This window comes from Lolium perenne, chromosome 1 (assembly GCF_019359855.2).
Source record: "Lolium perenne isolate Kyuss_39 chromosome 1, Kyuss_2.0, whole genome shotgun sequence".
Lineage (NCBI taxonomy): Eukaryota > Viridiplantae > Streptophyta > Magnoliopsida > Poales > Poaceae > Lolium > Lolium perenne.
In genome coordinates this window covers 215247140-215267033 of record NC_067244.2, presented here as the reverse complement: position 1 = coordinate 215267033, position 19894 = coordinate 215247140, and positions in this window count along the sequence as shown.

Genomic DNA, 19894 nt, shown 5'->3' with positions numbered 1-19894 from the left:
ATCAAAACGATATAAAGTGTGAACAAAACATGTAGGTAATGTCATAAAACTAGCATGGAATATAAGAAATTATAGATACGTTTGAGACGTATCAATCTCCTGAATCCCCCGAGATGGGATTGGCGGCGGCGTCTCTAGAAGGTTTTCCGTATCGTGGCTCTCGGTACTGGGGGTTTCGCGATGAAGACTTTAAGTAGGCGGAAGGGAAGGTCAGGGGGCGTCACGAGGGGCCCACACAACAGGCCGGCGCGGCCAGGGCTTGGGCCGCGCCGCCCTAGTGTGTGGCCACCTCGTGGCCCCACTTCGTATCTCCTCCGGTCTTCTGGAAGCTTCGTGGAAAAATAGGCCCCTGGGCGTTGATTTCATCCAATTCCGAGAATATTTCCTTACTAGGATTTCTGAAACCAAAAACAGCAGAAAACAGCAACTGGCTCTTCGGCATATCGTCAATAGGTTAGTGCCGGAAAATGCATAATAATGACATAAAGTGTTTATAAAACATGTGAGTATCATCATAAAAGTAGCATGGAACATAAGAAATTATAGATACGTTTGAGACGTATCAAGCATCCCCAAGCTTAGTTCCTACTCGCCCTCGAGTAGGTAAACGATAACAAGGATAATTTCTGAAGTGACATGCTATCATAATCTTGATCATACTATTGTAAGCATATGAGATGAATGCAGCGATTCGAAGCAATGATGAAGATAATGAGTAAACAAATGAATCATATAGCAAAGACTTTTCATGAATAGTACTTTCAAGACAAGCATCAATAAGACTTGCATAAGAGTTACTCATAAAGCAATAAATTCAAAGTAAAGGCATTGAAGCAACACAAAGGAAGATATAAGTTTCAGCGGTTGCTTTCAACTTCAACATATTTATCTCATGGATAATTGTCAACACAAAGTAATATAACAAGTGCAATAGGTAAACATGTAAGAATCAATGCACACAGTTTACACAAGTGTTTGCTTCTAAGATAGAAGGAATAGGTAAACTGACTCAACAATAAAGTAAAAGATAGGCCCTTCACAGAGGGAAGCATGGATTACTATATTTGTGCTAGAGCTTTTCATTTTGAAAACAAGAAACAATTTTTTCAACGGTAGTAATAAATCATATGTGTTATGTATAAGATATCCTATAAGTTGCAAGCCTCATGCATAGTATACTAATAGTGCTCGCACCTTGTCCTAATTAGCTTGGATTAACACGGATTATCATTGCATAGCATATGTTTCAACCAAGTGTCACATAGGGGTACCTCTATGCCGCCTGTACAAAGGTCTAAGGAGAAAGCTCGCATTGGATTTCTCGCTTTTGATTATTCTCAACTTAGACATCCATACCGGGACAACATAGACAACAGATAATGGACTCCTCTTTAATGCATAAGCATTCAACAACAGTTAATATTCTCATAAGAGATTGAGGATTTGTGTCCAAACTGAAACTTCCACCATGAATCATGGCTTTAGTTAGCGGCCCAATGTTCTCCTCTAACAGTATGCATACTCAAACCATTTGATCATGAAAATCGCCCATACTTCAGACAAGACGAACATGCATAGCAACTCACATGATATTCAACAAAGGTAAAAGTTGATGGCGTCCCCAGAAACATGGTTACCGCTCAACAAGCAACTTATTAAGAAATAAGACACATAAGTACATATTCTTCACCACAATAGTTTTTAAAGCTATTTGTCCCATGAGCTATATATTGTAAAGGCAAAGAATAGAAATTTAAAGGTAGCACTCAAGTAATGTACTTTGGAATGGCGGGGAAATACCATGTGGTAGGTAGGTATGGTGGACACAAATGGCATAGTATTTGGCTCTAGGATTTGGATGCACGAGAAGAATTCCTCTCAATACAAGGCTAGGCTAGCAAGGTTGTTTGAAGCAAACTCAAGTGTAAAAGGTGCAGCAAAGCTCACATATGAACATATTGTAGCTATTATAAGACTTTCCATTGTCTCCTTGTTGTTCAAACACCTTAACCAGAAAATATCTAGACTCTAGAGATCAATCATGCAAACCAAATTTTAACAAGCTCTATGTAGTTATTCATTAATAGGTACAAGGTACATGATGCAAGAGCTTAAACATGATCTATATGAGCACAACAATTGCCAAGTATCACATTATTCAAGACATTATACCATTTACCACATGCGGCATTTTCCGTTTCCAACCATATAGCAATGAATGAAATAGTCCAACTTCCGCAATGAACATTAAAGATAAAGCTAAGAACATATGTGTTCATACGAAACAGCGGAGCGTGTCTCTCTCCCACACAAAGAATGCTAGGATCTGATCTTATTCAAACAAAACAAAAACAAAAACAAATAGACGCTCCAAGTAAAGCACATAAGATGTGACGGAATAAAAATATAGTTTCACTAGAGGTGACCTGATAAGTTGTCGATGAAGAAGGGATGCCTTGGGCATCCCCAAGCTTAGACGCTTGGGTCTTCTTAAAATATGCAGGGATGAACCACGGGGGCATCCCCAAGCTTTGACTTTTCACTCTTCTTGATCATATTGTATCATCCTCCTCTCTTGACCCTTGAAAACTTCCTCCACACCAAACTCGAAACAAACTCATTAGAGGGTCAGTGCATAATTCATATATTCAGAGGTGACATAATTATTCTTAACACTTCTGGACATTGCACAAAGCTACTGAAAGTTAATGGAACAAAGAAATCCATCAAACATAGCAAAACAGACAATGTGAAATAAAAGGTAGAATCTGTCAAAACAGAACAGTCCGTAAAGACGAATTTTTTAGAGGCACCAGACTTGCTCAGATGAAAATGCCCAAATTGAATGAAAGTTGCGTACATATCTGAGGATCACGCATGTAAATTGGCAGATTTTTCTGAGTTACCTACAGAGAACCATACCCAAATTCGTGACAGCAAGAAATCTGTTTCTGCACAGTAATCAGAATCTAGTATTGACTTTACTATCAAAGACTTTACTTGGCACAACAATGCAATAAAATAAAGATAAGGAGAGGTTGCTACAGTAATAACAACTTCCAAGACTCAAATATAAAACAAAAGTGCAGAAGTAAAATAATGGGTTGTCTCCCATAAGCGCTTTTCTTTAACGCCTTTCAGCTAGGCGCAGAAACTGTGAATCAAGTAACATCAAGAGATGAAGCATCAACATTACCTTGGGCTTTATGCATACCCTTCTTATTATTTTTCTTACTCTTTGGTTTAGGGAATACATGTCTACCTCCGGGTGTAGAGGTGAATTTTAGGGTGCCTTTTCCCACATCTATGATTGCTCCCAATAGTTTCAGCAGGGATCTTCCAAGTGTGATTTGTCCTGTTCCTACACATTCAATAACAAGATAATCAGTGGATACTGTTCTTCCAAGAATGGTTGTATGCACACCCTCGGCTATTCCCTTAGGAATTATAATAGAGTTATCAATAAGAGTTATTCCTTCTCCCCCTTCAACGAGTCCCCAAAGTGTCAAAGATTCATAAATACTCTTAGGCATAAGGCAGAATTCAGACATAATATCACAACGGGCATGAAAAGTTTACCACCAATAACAACTTTAATAGTAGGGTCCCATTTTGAAGGTTCAGAGTTCACTAAAACTTGATCAAGACGGTTACGAACATAACTATAATTTTCTTTCAAGTAAGATGCACTTGTCTCAAGAGTGTTTAATCTATTATAAATGCTAATAAGGGCTGAATCAAAGTTATTAGCCGAACTATGTGATGCAACCAATTTCTTTATGGCATTAAAAGCTTGATCCCCATTGCAATGAAGGAAATCTCCTCCCACTACAGCATCTAAGGCATATCTATAGCGAATCATAAGCCCAAAATAAAAGTTACTAAGGAGCAAACTTAGAGTCATTTGAGGTTCAGCTTTACGATAAGAATCAAAAATTCTAGACCAAGCATCTTTAAAACTCTCCTCATCCCCTTGTTTGAAAGTAAAAACTAATTCCTCAGGTGAGGAAGTAACAGGTACAGAGCTAGACATGATAACAAAACAAAGTAAATGCAAGTAACTATTTTTTTGTGTTTTTAATATAGAGAATGCAAACTAGACAGTAAATAAAGTAAAACTAGCAACTAATTTTTTTGTGTTTTTGTTTTAGTGCAGCAAAAAAAGTAGTAAATAAAGTAAAGCAAGACAAAAACAAAGTAAAGAGATTGGAAGTGGGAGACTCCCCTTGCAGCGTGTCTTGATCTCCCCGGCAACGGCGCCAGAAAACAGTCTTGATGCGCGTGAGACACACGTCCGTTGGGAACCCCAAGAGGAAGGTGTGATGTGCACAGCAGTAAGTTTTCCCTCAGAAAGAAACCATGGTTTATCGAACCAGTAGGAGCCAAGAAGCACGTTGAAGGTTGTTGGTGGCGGAGTGTAGTGCGGCGCAACACCAGGGATTCCGGCGCTAACGTGGAACCTGCACAACACAATCACAGTACTTTGCCCCAACGTAACAGTGAGGTTGTCAATCTCACCGGCTTGCTGTAAACAAAGGATTAGATGTATCGTGTGGATGATGATGTTTGTTTGCGAAGAACAGTAAAGAACAATTGCAGTAGATTATATTTCAGATCTAAAGAATAGGACTGGGATCCACAGTTCACTAGTGGTGTCTCTCCCATAAGATAAACAGATGTTGGGTGAACAAATTACAGTTGGGCAATTGACAAATAAAGAAGGCATAACAATGTACATACATATATCATGATGAGTACTATGAGATTTAATCAGGGCATTACGACAAAGTACATAGACCGCTATCCAGCATGCATCTATGCCTAAAAAGTCCACTTTCAGGTTATCATCCGAACCCCTTCCGGTATTAAGTTGCAAGCAACAGACAATTGCATTAAGTATGGTGCGTAATGTAATCAACACAAATATCCTTAGACAAAGCATCGATGTTTTATCCCTAGTGGCAACAGCACATCCACAACCTTAGAACTTTCTGTCACTGTCCCAGATTTAATGGAGGCATGAACCCACTATCGAGCATAAATACTCCCTCTTGGAGTCACAAGTATCAACTTGGCCAGAGCCTCTACTAGCAACGGAGAGCATGCAAGAACATAAATAACATATATGATAGATTGATAATCAACTTGACATAGTATTCAATATTCATCGGATCCCAACAAACACAACATGTAGCATTACAAATAGATGATCTTGATCATGATAGGCAGCTCACAAGATCTAACATGATAGCACAATGAGGAGAAGACAACCATCTAGCTACTGCTATGGACCCATAGTTCAGGGGTGGACTACTCACACATCGATCCGGAGGCGATCATGGCGATGAAGAGACCTCCGGGAGATGATTCCCCTCTCCGGCAGGGTGCCGGAGGCGATGTCCTGAATCCCCCGAGATGGGATTGGCGGAGGCGGCGTCTCTGGAAGGTTTTCCGTATCGTGGCTCTCGGTACTGGGGGTTTCGCGACGAAGACTTTAAGTAGGCGGAAGGGCAGGTCAGGGGGCGTCACGAGGGGCCCACACAACAGGTCGGCACGGCCAGGGCTTGGGCTGCGCCGCCCTAGTGTGTGGCCACCTCGTGGCCCCACTTCGTATCTCCTCCGGTCTTCTGGAAGCTTCGTGGAAAAATAGGCCCCTTGGCCTTGATTTCGTCCAATTCCGAGAATATTTCCTTACTAGGATTTCTGAAACCAAAAACAGCAGAAAACAGCAACTGGCTCTTCGGCATCTCGTCAATATGTTAGTGCCGGAAAATGCATAATAATGACATAAAGTGTGTATAAAACATGTGAGTATCATCATAAAAGTAGCATGGAACATAAGAAATTATAGATACGTTTGAGACGTATCACATAACAATGCGCATACATATATCATGATGAGTACTATGAGATTTAATCAGGGCATTACGACAAAGTACATAGACCGCTATCCAGCATGCATATATGCCTAAAAAGTCCACTTTCAGGTTATGATCCGAACTCCTTCCGGTATTAAGTTGTAAACAACAGACAATTGCATTAAGTATGGTGCGTAATGTAATCAGCACAAATATCCTTAGACAAAGCATCGATGTTTTATCCCTAGTAGCAACAACACATCCACAACCTTAGAACTTTCTGTCACTGTCCCAGATTTAATGGAGGCATGAACCCACTATCGAGCATAAATACCCCCTCTTGGAGTCACAAGTATCAACTTGGCCAGAGCCTCTACTAGCAACGTAGAGCATGCAAGAACATAAACAACATATATGATAGATTGATAATCAACTTGACATAGTATTCAATATTCATCGGATCCCAACAAACACAACATGTAGCATTACAGATAGATGATCTTGATCTTGATAGGCAGCTCACAAGATCTAACATGATAGCACAATGAGGAGAAGACAACCATCTAGCTACTGCTATGGACCCATAGTCGAGGGGTGGACTACTCACACATCGATCCGGAGGCGATCATGGCGATGAAGAGACCTCCGGGAGATGATTCCCCTCTCCGGCAGGGTGCCGGAGGCGATCTCCTGAATCCCCCGAGATGGGATTGGCGGCGGCGGCGTCTCTGTAAGGTTTTCCGTATCGTGGCTCTCGGTACTTGGGGTTTCGCGACGAAGACTATATGTAGGCGGAAGGGCAGGTCAAGGGGCGTCACGAGGGGCCCACACAACAGGCCGGCGCGGCCCAAGACCCTGGGCGTTGATTTCGTCCAATTCCGAGAATATTTCCTTACTAGGATTTCTGAATCCAAAAACAGCAGAAAACAGTAACTGGCTCTTCGGCATCTCGTCAATAGGTTAGTGCCGGAAAATGCATAATAATGACATATAATGTGTATAAAACATGTGAGTATCATCATAAAAGTAGCATGGAACATAAGAAATTATAGATACGTTTGGGACGTGATACGTCTCCGACGTATCGATAATTTCTTATGTTCCATGCCACATTATTGATGATATCTACATGTTTTATGCATACTTTATGTCATATTTATGCATTTTCCGGCACTAACCTATTAACAAGATGCCGAAGAGCCAGTTGCTGTTTTCTGCTGTTTTTGGTTTCAGAAATCCTACAAAGGAAATATTCTCGGAATTGGACGAAATCAACGCCCAGAGGCCTATTTTGCCATGAAGCTTCCAGAAGACCGAAGGAGTCACGAAGTGGGGCCACGAGGCGACGACACGCTAGGGCGGCGCGGCCCAGGTGCTGGCCGCGCGGCCCTGTTGTGTGGCCACCTCGTGTGGCCCCCTGACCTGCCCTTCCGCCTACTTAAAGCCTCCGTCGCGAAACCCCTAGTACCGAGTGCCACGATGCGGAAAACCTTACTGAGACGCCGCCGCCGCCAATCCCATCTCGTGGGATTCAGGAGATCGCCTCCGGCACCCTGCCGGAGAGGGGATTCATCTCCCGGAGGACTCTTCACCGCCATGGTCGCCTCCGGAGTGATGAGTGATTAGTTCACCCCTGGACTATGGGTCCATAGCAGTAGCTAGATGGTCGTCTTCTCCTTATGTGCTTCATTGTTGGATCTTGTGAGCTGCCTAACATGATCAAGATCATCTATCTGTAATGCTATATGTTGTGTTTGTCGGGATCCGATGGATAGAGAATACTATGTTATGTTGATTATCAATCTATTACCTATGTGTTGTTTATGATCTTGCATGCTCTCCGTTATTAGTAGAGGCTCTGGCCAAGTTTTTGCTCTTAACTCCAAGAGGGAGTATTTATGCTCGATAGTGGGTTCATGCCTCCATTAAATCTGGGACAGTGACAGAAAGTTCTAAGGTTGTGGATATGCTGTTGCCACTAGGGATAAAACATTGATGCTACGTCCGAGGATGTAGTTATTGATTACATTACGCACTATACTTAATGCAATTGTCTGTTGTTTGCAACTTAATACTGGAAGGGGTTCGGATGATAACCTGAAGGTGGACTTTGTAGGCATAGATGCATGCTGGATAGCGGTCTATGTACTTTGTCGTAATGCCCAATTAAATCTCACTATACTTATCATATCATGTATGTGCATTGTCATGCCCTCTCTATTTGTCAATTGCCCGACTGTAATTTGTTCACCCAACATGCTATTTATCTTATGGGAGAGACACCTCTAGTGAACTGTGGACCCCGGTCCATTCTTTTACATTAAATACAATCTACTGCAATACTTGTTCTACTGTTTTCTGCAAACAATCATCATCCACACTATACATCTAATCCTTTGTTACAGCAAGCCGGTGAGATTGACAACCTCACTGTTTCGTTGGGGCAAAGTACTTTGGTTGTGTTGTGCATGTTCCACGTTGGCGCCGGAATCCCTGGTGTTGCGCCGCACTACATCCCGCCGCCATCAACCTTCGACGTGCTTCTTGACTCCTACTGGTTCGATAAACCTTGGTTTCTTACTGAGGGAAACTTGCTGCTATACGCATCACACCTTCCACTTGGGGTTCCCAACGAGCGTGTGCTTTACTCGTCATCAAGCTAAATTTCTAGCGCCGTTGCCGGGGAGATCAAGATACGCTGCAAGGGGGGTCTCCACAATCCAATCTCTTTACTTTGTTTTTGTCTTGCTTTATTTTATTTACTACTTTGTTTGCTGCACTTAAACAAAACACAAAAAAATTAGTTGCTAGTTTTACTTTATGTACTGTCTTGTTCTCCATATCAAAAAACACAAAAAAAAATTAGTTACTTGCATTTTACTTTTGCTACCATGTCTAGTTCTGCACTTGTTACTTCTTCACCTGAGGAATTAGTCTTCACTTTTAAGCAAGGGGATGAGGAGAGTTTTAAAGATGCTTGGTCCAGAATTTTTACTTCTTATCGTAAAGCTGAACCTCAAATGACTCTAAGTTTGCTCCTTAGTAATTTTTATTTTGGTCTTATGATTCGCTATAGATATGCCTTGGATGCTGTAGTGGGAGGAGATTTCCTTCATTGCAATGGGGATCAAGCTTTTAATGCCATAAAGAAGTTGGTTGCATCACATGATTCAGCTAATAACTTTGATTCAGCCCCTATTAGCATTTATAATAGATTAAACACTCTTGAGACAAGTGCATCTCGCTTGAATGAAAATTATAGATATGTTCGTAACCGTCTTGATCAAGTTTTAGTGAACTCTGAACCTTCATTATGGGATCCTACTATTAAAATTGTTATCGATGACCAAACTCTTCATGCCAATTGTGATATTATGTCTGAATTTTGCTTAATGCCTAAGAGTATTCATGAATCTTTGAAACTTTGGGGATTCGTTGAAGGGGGAGAAGGAATAACTCTTATTGATAACTCTGTTATAATTCCTAGAGGAATAGCTGCGGGTGTGCATACAACCGTTCTTGGGAGAACAATATCCATTGATTATCTTGTTATTGAATGTGCAGGAACAGGACAAATCACACTCGGAAGATCCCTGTTGAAACTTTTGGGAGCAGTCATAGATATGGGAGAAGGCACCCTAAAATTCACCTATTCACCCGGGGGTAGACATATATTCCCTAAATCAAAGAGTAAGAAAAAGAACAAGAAAGGTAATGGTAAAGCCCAAGGTAATGTTGATGCTTCATCTCTTGATAACACTTGATACACACTTTCTGCGCCTAGCTGAAAGGCGTTAAAGAAAAGCGCTTATGGGAGACAACCCATGTTTTTACTACAGTACCTTTATTTTATATTTGAGTCTTGGAAGTTGTTTACTACTGTAGCAACCTCTCCTTATCTTAGTTTTGTGCATTGTTGTGCCAAGTATAGTCGTTGATAGTAAGGTTCATACTAGATTTGGATTACTGCGCAGAAATAGATTTCTTTGCTGTCACGAATCTGGGCCTAATTCTATGTAGGTAACTCAGAAAATTATGCCAATTTACGTGAGTGATCCTCAGATATGTACGCAACTTTCATTAAATTTGAGAATTTTCATTTGAGCAAGTCTGGTGCCACTTTAAAATTCGTCTTTACAGACTGTTCTGTTTTGACAGATTCTGCCTTTTATTTCGCATTGCCTCTTTTGCTATGTTGGATGGATTTCTTTGTCCCATTAACTTCCAGTAGCTTTGGGCAATGTCCAGAAGTGTTAAGAATGATTGTGTCACCTCTGAAAATGTGAAATTTTGATTATGCACTAACCCTCTAATGAGTTTGTTTCGAGTTTGGTGTGGAGAAAGTTTTCAAGGATCAAGAGAGGGAAATGATGCAATATGATCAAGGAGAGTGAAAGCTCTAAGCTTGGGGATGCCCCGGTGGTTCACCCCTGCATATTTTAAGAAGACTCAAGTGTCTAAGCTTGGGGATGCCCAAGGCATCCCCTTCTTCATCGACAACATTATCAGGTTCCTCCCCTGAAACTATATTTTTATTCCATCACATCTTATGTGCTTTGCTTGGAGCGTCGGTTTGTTTTTGTTTTTGTTTTTGTTTGAATAAAATGGATCCTAGCATTCATTGTGTGGGAGAGAGACACGCTCCGCTATTGCATATGGACAAATATGTCCTTAGGCTTTACTCATAGTATTCATGGCGAAGGATGAATCTTCTTCGTTAAATTGTTATATGGTTGGAATCGGGAAATGCTACATCTAGTAATTCTAAAATGTCTTGAATAATTTGATACTTGGCAATTTTTGTGCTCATGTTTAAGCTCTTGCATCATATACTTTGCACCCATTAATGAAGAAATACATAGAGCTTGCTAAAATTTGGTTTGCATATTTGGTCTCTCTAAAGTCTAGATAATTTCTAGTATTGAGTTTTGAACAACAAGGAAGACGGTGTAGAGTCTTATAATGTTTACAATATGTCTTTTACGTGAGTTTTGCTGCACCGGTTCATCCTTGTGTTTGTTTCAAATAACCTTGCTAGCCTAAACCTTGTATCGAGAGGGAATACTTCTCATGCATCCAAAATCCTTGAGCCAACCACTATGCCATTTGTGTCCACCATACCTACCTACTACATGGTATTTCTCCGCCATTTCAAAGTAAATTGCTTGAGTGCTACCTTTAAATTTCCATCATTCGCCTTTGCAATATATAGCTCATGGGACAAAATAGCCCTAAAAACTATTGTGGTATTGAATATGTACTTATGCACTTTATCTCTTATTAAGTTGCTTGTTGTGCGATAACCATGCTCCTGGGGACGCCATCAACTCTTTGTTGAATATCATGTGAGTTGCTATGCATGTTCGTCTTGTCTGAAGTAAGGGCGGTTTTCACAATCAAATGGTTTGAGTATGCATAATGTTAGAGAAGAACATTGGGCCGCTAACTAAAGCCATGAATCATGGTGGAAGTTTCAGTTTGGACATAAAACCTCAATCTCTTATGAGAATATTAACTGTTGAATGCTTAAGCATTAAAAGAGGAGTCCATTATCTGTTGTCTATGTTGTCCCGGTATGGGTGTCTAAGTTGAAGAATGATCAAAAGCGAGAAATCCAAATGCGAACTTTCTCCTTAGACCCTTGTACAAAGTGCATAGAGGTACCCCTTTGTGACACTTGGTTGAAACATATGTTATGCAATGATAATCCGTGTTAACCCAAGCTAATTAGGACAAGGTGCGGGCACTACTAGTATACTATGCATGAGGCTTGCAACTTGTAAGATATAATTTACATGATACATATGCTTTATTACTACCGTTGACAAAATTGTTTCATGTTTTCAAAATAAAAGCTCTAGCACAAATATAGCAATCGATGCTTTCCTCTTTGAAGGACCTTTCTTTTACTTTTATGTTGAGTCAGTTCACCTATTTCTCTCCACCTCAAGAAGCAAACACTTGTGTGAACTGTGCATTGATTCCTACATACTTGCATATTGCACTTGTTATATTACTTTACATTGACAATATCCATGAGATATACATGTTATAAGTTGAAAGCAACCGCTGAAACTTAATCTTCCTTTGTGTTGCTTCAATACCTTTACTTTGATTTATTGCTTTATGAGTTAACTCTTATGCAAGACTTATTGATGCTTGTCTTGAAGTACTATTCATGAAAAGTCTTTGCTTTATGATTCATTTGTTTACTCATGTCATTACCATTGTTTTGATCGCTGCATTCATTACATATGCTTACAATAGTATGATCAAGGTTATGATGGCATGTCACTCCAGAAATTATCTTTGTTATCGTTTACCTGCTCGGGACGAGCAGGAACTAAGCTTGGGGATGCTGATACGTCTCCGATGTATCGATAATTTCTTATGTTCCATGCCACATTATTGATGATATCTACATGTTTTGTGCATACTTTATGTCATATTTATGCATTTTCCGGCACTAACCTATTAACAAGATGCCGAAGAGCCAGTTGCTGTTTTCTGCTGTTTTTGGTTTCAGAAATCCTACAAAGGAAATATTCTCGGAATTGGACGAAATCAACGCCCAGGGGCCTATTTTGCCACGAAGCTTCCAGAAGACCGAAGGAGTCACGAAGTGGGGCCACGAGGCGACGACACGCTAGGGCGGCGCGGCCCAGGTGCTGGCCGCGTGGCCCTGTTGTGTGGCCACCTCGTGTGGCCCCCTGACCTGCCCTTCCGCCTACTTAAAGCCTCCGTCGCGAAACCCCCAGTACCGAGAGCCACGATACGGAAAACCTTACTGAGACGCCGCCGCCGCCAATCCCATCTCGGGGGATTCAGGAGATCGCCTCCGGCACCCTGCCGGAGAGGGGAATCATCTCCCGGAGGACTCTTCACCGCCATGGTCGCCTCCGGAGTGATGAGTGAGTAGTTCACCCCTGGACTATGGGTCCATAGCAGTAGCTAGATGGTCGTCTTCTCCTTATGTGCTTCATTGTTGGATCTTGTGAGCTACCTAACATGATCAAGATCATCTATCTGTAATGCTATATGTTGTGTTTGTCAGGATCCGATGGATAGAGAATACTATGTTATGTTGATTATCAATCTATTACCTATGTGTTGTTTATGATCTTGCATGCTCTCCGTTATTAGTAGAGGCTCTGGCCAAGTTTTTGCTCTTAACTCCAAGAGGGAGTATTTATGCTCGATAGTGGGTTCATGCCTCCATTAAATCTGGGACAGTGACAGAAAGTTCTAAGGTTGTGGATGTGCTGTTGCCACTAGGGATAAAACATTGATGCTACGTCCGAGGATGTAGTTATTGATTACATTACGCACCATATTTAATGCAATTGTCTGTTGTTTGCAACTTAATACTGGAAGGGGTTCGGATGATAACCTGAAGGTGGACTTTTTAGGCATAGATGCATGCTGGATAGCGGTCTATGTACTTTGTCGTAATGCCCAATTAAATCTCACTATACTTATCATATCATGTATGTGCATTGTCATGCCCTCTCTATTTGTCAATTGCCCGACTGTAATTTGTTCACCCAACATGCTATTTATCTTATGGGAGAGACACCTCTAGTGAACTGTGGACCCCGGTCCATTCTTTTACATTAAATACAATCTACTGCAATACTTGTTCTACTGTTTTCTGCAAACAATCATCATCCACACTATACATCTAATCCTTTGTTACACCAAGCCGGTGAGATTGACAACCTCACTGTTTCGTTGGGGCAAAGTACTTTGGTTGTGTTGTGCAGGTTCCACGTTGGCGCCGGAATCCCTGGTGTTGCGCCGCACTACATCCCGCCGCCATCAACCTTCGACGTGCTTCTTGACTCCTACTGGTTCGATAAACCTTGGTTTCTTACTGAGGGAAACTTGCTACTGTACGCATCACACCTTCCACTTGGGGTTCCCAACGAGCGTGTGCTTTACGCGTCATCAGGACGTATCACGCCCCGTGGCCCCACTTCGTTTCTCCCTCGGTCTTCTGGAAGCTTCGTGGAAAAATAAGACCCTGGGCGTTGATTTCGTCCAATTCCGAGAATATTTCCTTTGTAGGATTTCTGAAACCAAAAACAGCAGAAAACAACAACTGGCTCTTTGGCATCTCGTCAATAGGTTAGTGCCGGAAAATGCATAATAATGACATATAATGTGTATAAAACATGTGAGTATTATCATAAAAGTAGCATGGAACATAAGAAATTATGGATACGTTTGAGACGTATCAAGCATCCCCAAGCTTAGTTCCTACTCGCCCTCGAGTAGGTAAACGATAACAAGGATAATTTCTGAAGTGACATGCTATCATAATCTTGATCAATACTATTGTAAAGCACATGAGATGAATGCAGCGATTCGAAGCAATGATGAAGACAATGAGTAAACAACTGAATCATATAGCAAAGACTTTTCATGAATAATACTTTCAAGACAAGCATCAATAAGACTTGCATAAGAGTTACTCATAAAGCAATAAATTCTTAGTAGAAAGCTTTGAAACAACACAAAGGAAGATATAAGTTTCAGCGGTTGCTTTCAACTTCAACATACATATATCATGGATAATTGTCAACACAAAGTAATATAACAAGTGCAATAGGTAAACATGTAAGAATCAATGCACATAGTTGACACAAGTGTTTGCTTCTGGGATAGAAAGAATAGGTAAACTGACTCAACATAAAGTAAAAGAAAGGCCCTTCGCAGAGGGAAGCATGGATTACTATTTTTGTGCTAGAGCTTTTCATTTTGAAAACATAGAAACAATTTTGTCAACGGTAGTAATAAATCATATGTGTTATGTATAAGACATCCTATAAGTTGCAAACCTCATGCATAGTATACCAATAGTGCTCGCACCTTGTCCTAATTAGCTTGGATTAACACGGATTATCATTGCATAGCATATGTTTCAACCAAGTGTCACAAAGGGGTACCTCTATGCCGCCTGTACAGAGGTCTAAGGAGAAAGTTCGCATTGGATTTCTCGCTTTTGATTATTCTCAACTTAGACATCCATACCGGGACAACATAGACAACAGATAATGGACTCCTCTTTAATGCATAAGCATTTAACAACAGATAAAATTCTCATAAGAGATTGAGGATTTGTGTCCAAACTGAAACTTCCACCATGATTCATGGCTTTAGTTAGCGGCCTGATGTCTACGCCCCCCTCCTTTTCCTGTAGACAGTGTTGGGCCTCCAAGAGCAGAGGTTTGTAGAACAGCAGCAAGTTTTCCCTTAAGTGGATCACCCAAGGTTTATCAAACTCAGGGAGGAAGAGGTCAAAGATATCCCTCTCATGCAACCCTGCAACCACAAAGCAAGAAGTCTCTTGTGTCCCCAACACACCTAATAGGTGTACTAGTTCGGCGAAGAGATAGTGAAATACAGGTGGTATGAATATATATGAGCAGTAGCAATGGTGCCAGAAAATAGCTTGCTGGCGTGTAGTTGATGGTGGTAGTATTGCAGCAGTAGTAACGCAGTAAAACAGTAAACAAGCAGCGATAGCAGTATTTAGGAACAAGGCCTAGGGATTACACTTTCACTAGTGGACACTCTCAACATTGATCACATAACAGAATAGATAAATGCATACTCTACACTCTTGTTGGATGATGAACACATTGCGTAGGATTACACGAACCCTCAATGCCGGAGTTAACAAGCTCCACAATTCAATGTTCATATTTAAATAACCTTAGAGTGCATGAAAGATCAATTCGACTAAACCAAGTACTAACATAGCATGCACACTGTCACCTTCATGCTATGTAGGAGGAATAATACACATCAATACTATCATAGCAATAGTTAACTTCATAATCTACAAGAGATCATAACCATAGCATAAACCAAGTACAAACACGGATGCACACACTGTCACCATTACACCGTGCAGGAGGAATAAAACTACTTTAATAACATCACTAGAGTAGCATGCAGATAAATTGTGATACAAAACACATTGCAATCATAAAGAGATATAAATAAGCACTTCACTATGCCATTCATAACAGCGAATAAGTATTCTGTGAAATATAGCCTAAGAGACCCACACGATGCACACACTGTCACCTTTACACACGTGGGACAAGGAGTCTCCGGAGATCACATAAGTAAAATTCACTTGACTAGCATAACGACATCTAGATTACAAGCATCATCATATGAATCTCAATCATGTAAGGCAGCTCATGAGATTATTGTATTGAAGTACATAGGAGAGAGATGAACCACATAGCTACCGGTACAGCCCCGAGCCACGATGGAGAACTACTCCCTCCTCATGGGAGCAGCAGCGGTGATGAAGATGGCGGTGGAGATGGCAGCGGTGTCGATGGAGAAGCCTTCCGGGGGCACTTCCCCGTTCCGGCGGCGTGCCGGAACAGAGACTCTTGTCCCCCAGATCTTGGCTTCGCGATGGCGGTGGCTCTGGAAGGTTTCTGTGGGTTTCGTCGAACGCATCAGGGTTTTCGCGACGGAGACTTTAAATAGGCGTAAGGGCATCCTCGGAGGGGGCCTGGGGCCACCACACCATAGGGCGGCGCGGCCCCCCCTCTGGCCGCGCCAGGGTGTAGTGTGGGGCCCCCAGGGCTTCCCTCTGGCGGCTCTCGGGTGTTCTGGAAGGTTCCGGGAAAAATAGGGACCTGGGCGTTGATTTCGTCCAATTCCGAGAATATTTCCTTACTAGGATTTCTGAAACCAAAAACAGCAGAAAACAGCAACTGGCACTTCGGCATCTTGTTAATAGGTTAGTTCCAGAAAATGCACGAATACGACATAAAGTGTGCATAAAACATGTAGATATCATCAATAATGTGGCATGGAACATAAGAAATTATCGATACGTCAGAGACGTATCAGAATCCCCAAGCTTATTTCTGCTCGTCCCGAGCAGGTAAACGATAACAAAGATAATTTCTGGAGTGACATGCCATCATAAACTTGATCATATTGTAAACATATGTAATGAATGCAGCGATCAAAACAATGGTAATGACATGAGTAAACAACTGAATCATAAATCAAAGACTTTTCATGAATAGTACTTTCAAGGCAAGCATCAATAAGTCTTGCATAAGAGTTAACTCATAAAGCAATAATTCAAAGTAAAGACATTGAAGCAACACAAAGGAAGATTAAGTTTCAGCGGTTGCTTTCAACTTGTAACATGTATATCTCATGGATATTGTCAACATAGAGTAATATAATAAGTGCAATATGCAAGTATGTAGGAATCAATGCACAGTTCACACAAGTGTTTGCTTCTTGAGGTGGAGAGAAATAGGTGAACTAACAATGAAAGTAAAAGAATGGTCCTCCATAGAGGAAAAGCATCGATTGCTATATTTGTGCTAGAGCTTTGATTTTGAAAACATGAAACAATTTTGTCAACGGTAGTAATAAAGCATATGTATCATGTAAATTATATCTTACAAGTTGCAAGCCTCATGCATAGTATACTAATAGTGCCCGCACCTTGTCCTAATTAGCTTGGACTACCGGATCATCACAATGCACATGTTTTAACCAAGTGTCACAAAGGGGTACCTCTATGCCGCCTGTACAAAGGTCTAAGGAGAAAGCTCGCATTGGATTTCTCGCTATTGATTATTCTCAACTTAGACATCCATACCGGGACAACATAGACAACAGATAATGGACTCCTCTTTTATGCATAAGCATGTAACAACAATTAATAATTTTCTCATATGAGATTGAGGATATATGTCCAGAACTGAAACTTCCACCATGGATCATGGCTTTAGTTAGCGGCCCAATGTTCTTCTCTAACAATATGCATGCTTAACCATAAGGTGGTAGATCTCTCTTACTTCAGACAAGATGAACATGCATAGCAACTCACATGAAATTCAACAAAGAGTAGTTGATGGCGTCCCCAGTGAACATGGTTATCGCACAACAAGCAACTTAATAAGAGATAAAGTGCATAAGTACATATTCAATACCACAATAGTTTTTAAGCTATTTGTCCCATGAGCTATATATTGCAAAGGTGAATGATGGAATTTTAAAGGTAGCACTCAAGCAATTTACTTTGGAATGGCGGAGAAATACCATGTAGTAGGTAGGTATGGTGGACACAAATGGCATAGTGGTTGGCTCAAGTATTTTGGATGCATGAGAAGTATTCCCTCTCGATACAAGGTTTAGGCTAGCAAGGTTATTTGAAACAAACACAAGGATGAACCGGTTCAGCAAAACTCACATAAAAGACATATTATAAACATTATAAGACTCTACACCGTCTTCCTTGTTGTTCAAACTTAATACTAGAAATTATCTAGACCTTAGAGAGACCAAATATGCAAACCAAATTTTAGCATGCTCTATGTATTTCTTCATTAATGGGTGCAAAGTATATGATGCAAGAGCTTAAACATGAGCACAACAATTGCCAAGTATCACATTATCCAAGATATTTTAGCAATTTACTACATGTATCATTTTCCAATTCCAACCATATAACAATTTAACGAAGAAGAAACTTCGCCATGAATACTATGAGTAGAAACTAAGGACATACTTGTCCATATGCTACAGCGGAGCGTGTCTCTCTCCCATAAAGTGAATGCTAGGATCCATTTTATTCAAACAAAACAAAAAACAAAAACAAACCGACGCTCCAAGCAAAGCACATAAGATGTGATGGAATAAAAATATAGTTTCAGGGGAGGAACCTGATAATTTTGTCGATGAAGAAGGGGATGCCTTGGGCATCCCCAAGCTTAGACGCTTGAGTCTTCTTGATATATGCAGGGGTGAACCACCGGGGCATCCCCAAGCTTAGACTTTTCACTCTTCTTGATCATAGTATATCATCCTCCTCTCTTGACCCTTGAAAACTTCCTTCACACCAAACTCGAAACAAACTCATTAGAGGGTTAGTGCATAATCAAAAACTCACATGTTCAGAGGTGACACAATCATTCTTAACACTTCTGGACATTGCCCAAAGCTACTGGAAGGTAATGGAACAAAGAAATCCACCCAACACAGCGAAAGAAGCAATGCGAAATAAAAGGCAGAATCTGTCAAAACAGAACAGTCCGTAAAGACGAATTTTAAAATGGCACCAGACTTGCTCAGATGAAAATGCTCAAATTGAATGAAAGTTGCGTACATATCTGAGGATCACTCACGTAAATTGGCATAATTTTCTGAGTTACCTACAGAGAATTAGGCCCCAATTCGTGACAGCAAGAAAACAGTTTCTGTGCAGTAATCCAAATCTAGTATTGACTTTACTATCAAAGACTTTACTTGGCACAACAAAACACAAAACTAAGATAAGGAGAGGTTGCTACAGTAGTAAAAAACTTCCAAGACACAAATATAAAACAAAGTACTGTAGCAAAATAACACATGGGTTATCTCCCAAGAAGTTCTTTCTTTATAGCCATTAAGATGGGCTCAGTAGTTTTAATGATGCACTCATAAGAAATAGTAGTTGAAGCGAAAGAGAGCATCCAGAGGAAAATTCAAAACGCATTTAAGTCTAACATGCTTCCTATGCATAGGAATCTTGTAAATAAACAAGTTCATGAAAAGCAAAGTAACAAGCATAGGAAGATAAAACAAGTATAGCTTCAAAAATTTCAGCACATAGAGAGGTGTTTTAGTAACATGAAAATTTCTACAACCATATTTTCCTCTCTCATAATAACTTTCAGTAGTGTCATGAGCAAACTCAATAATATAACTATCACATAAAGCATTCTTATCATGAGTCTCATGCATAAAATTATTACTACTCCCAACATAAGCATAGTTATTCTTATTAATTGTAGTAGGAGCAAATTCAACAAAGTAGCTATCATTATTATTCTCATCAAGTGTAGGAGGCATAGTATTATCATCATAAAAATTACTCTCCATAGTAGGCGGCACTAAAAGACCAATATCATTATAATCATCATAAATAGGAGGCAAAGTATCATCAAAGAAAATTTTCTCATCAATGCTTGGGGGACTAAAAAGATCATGAAAACCAG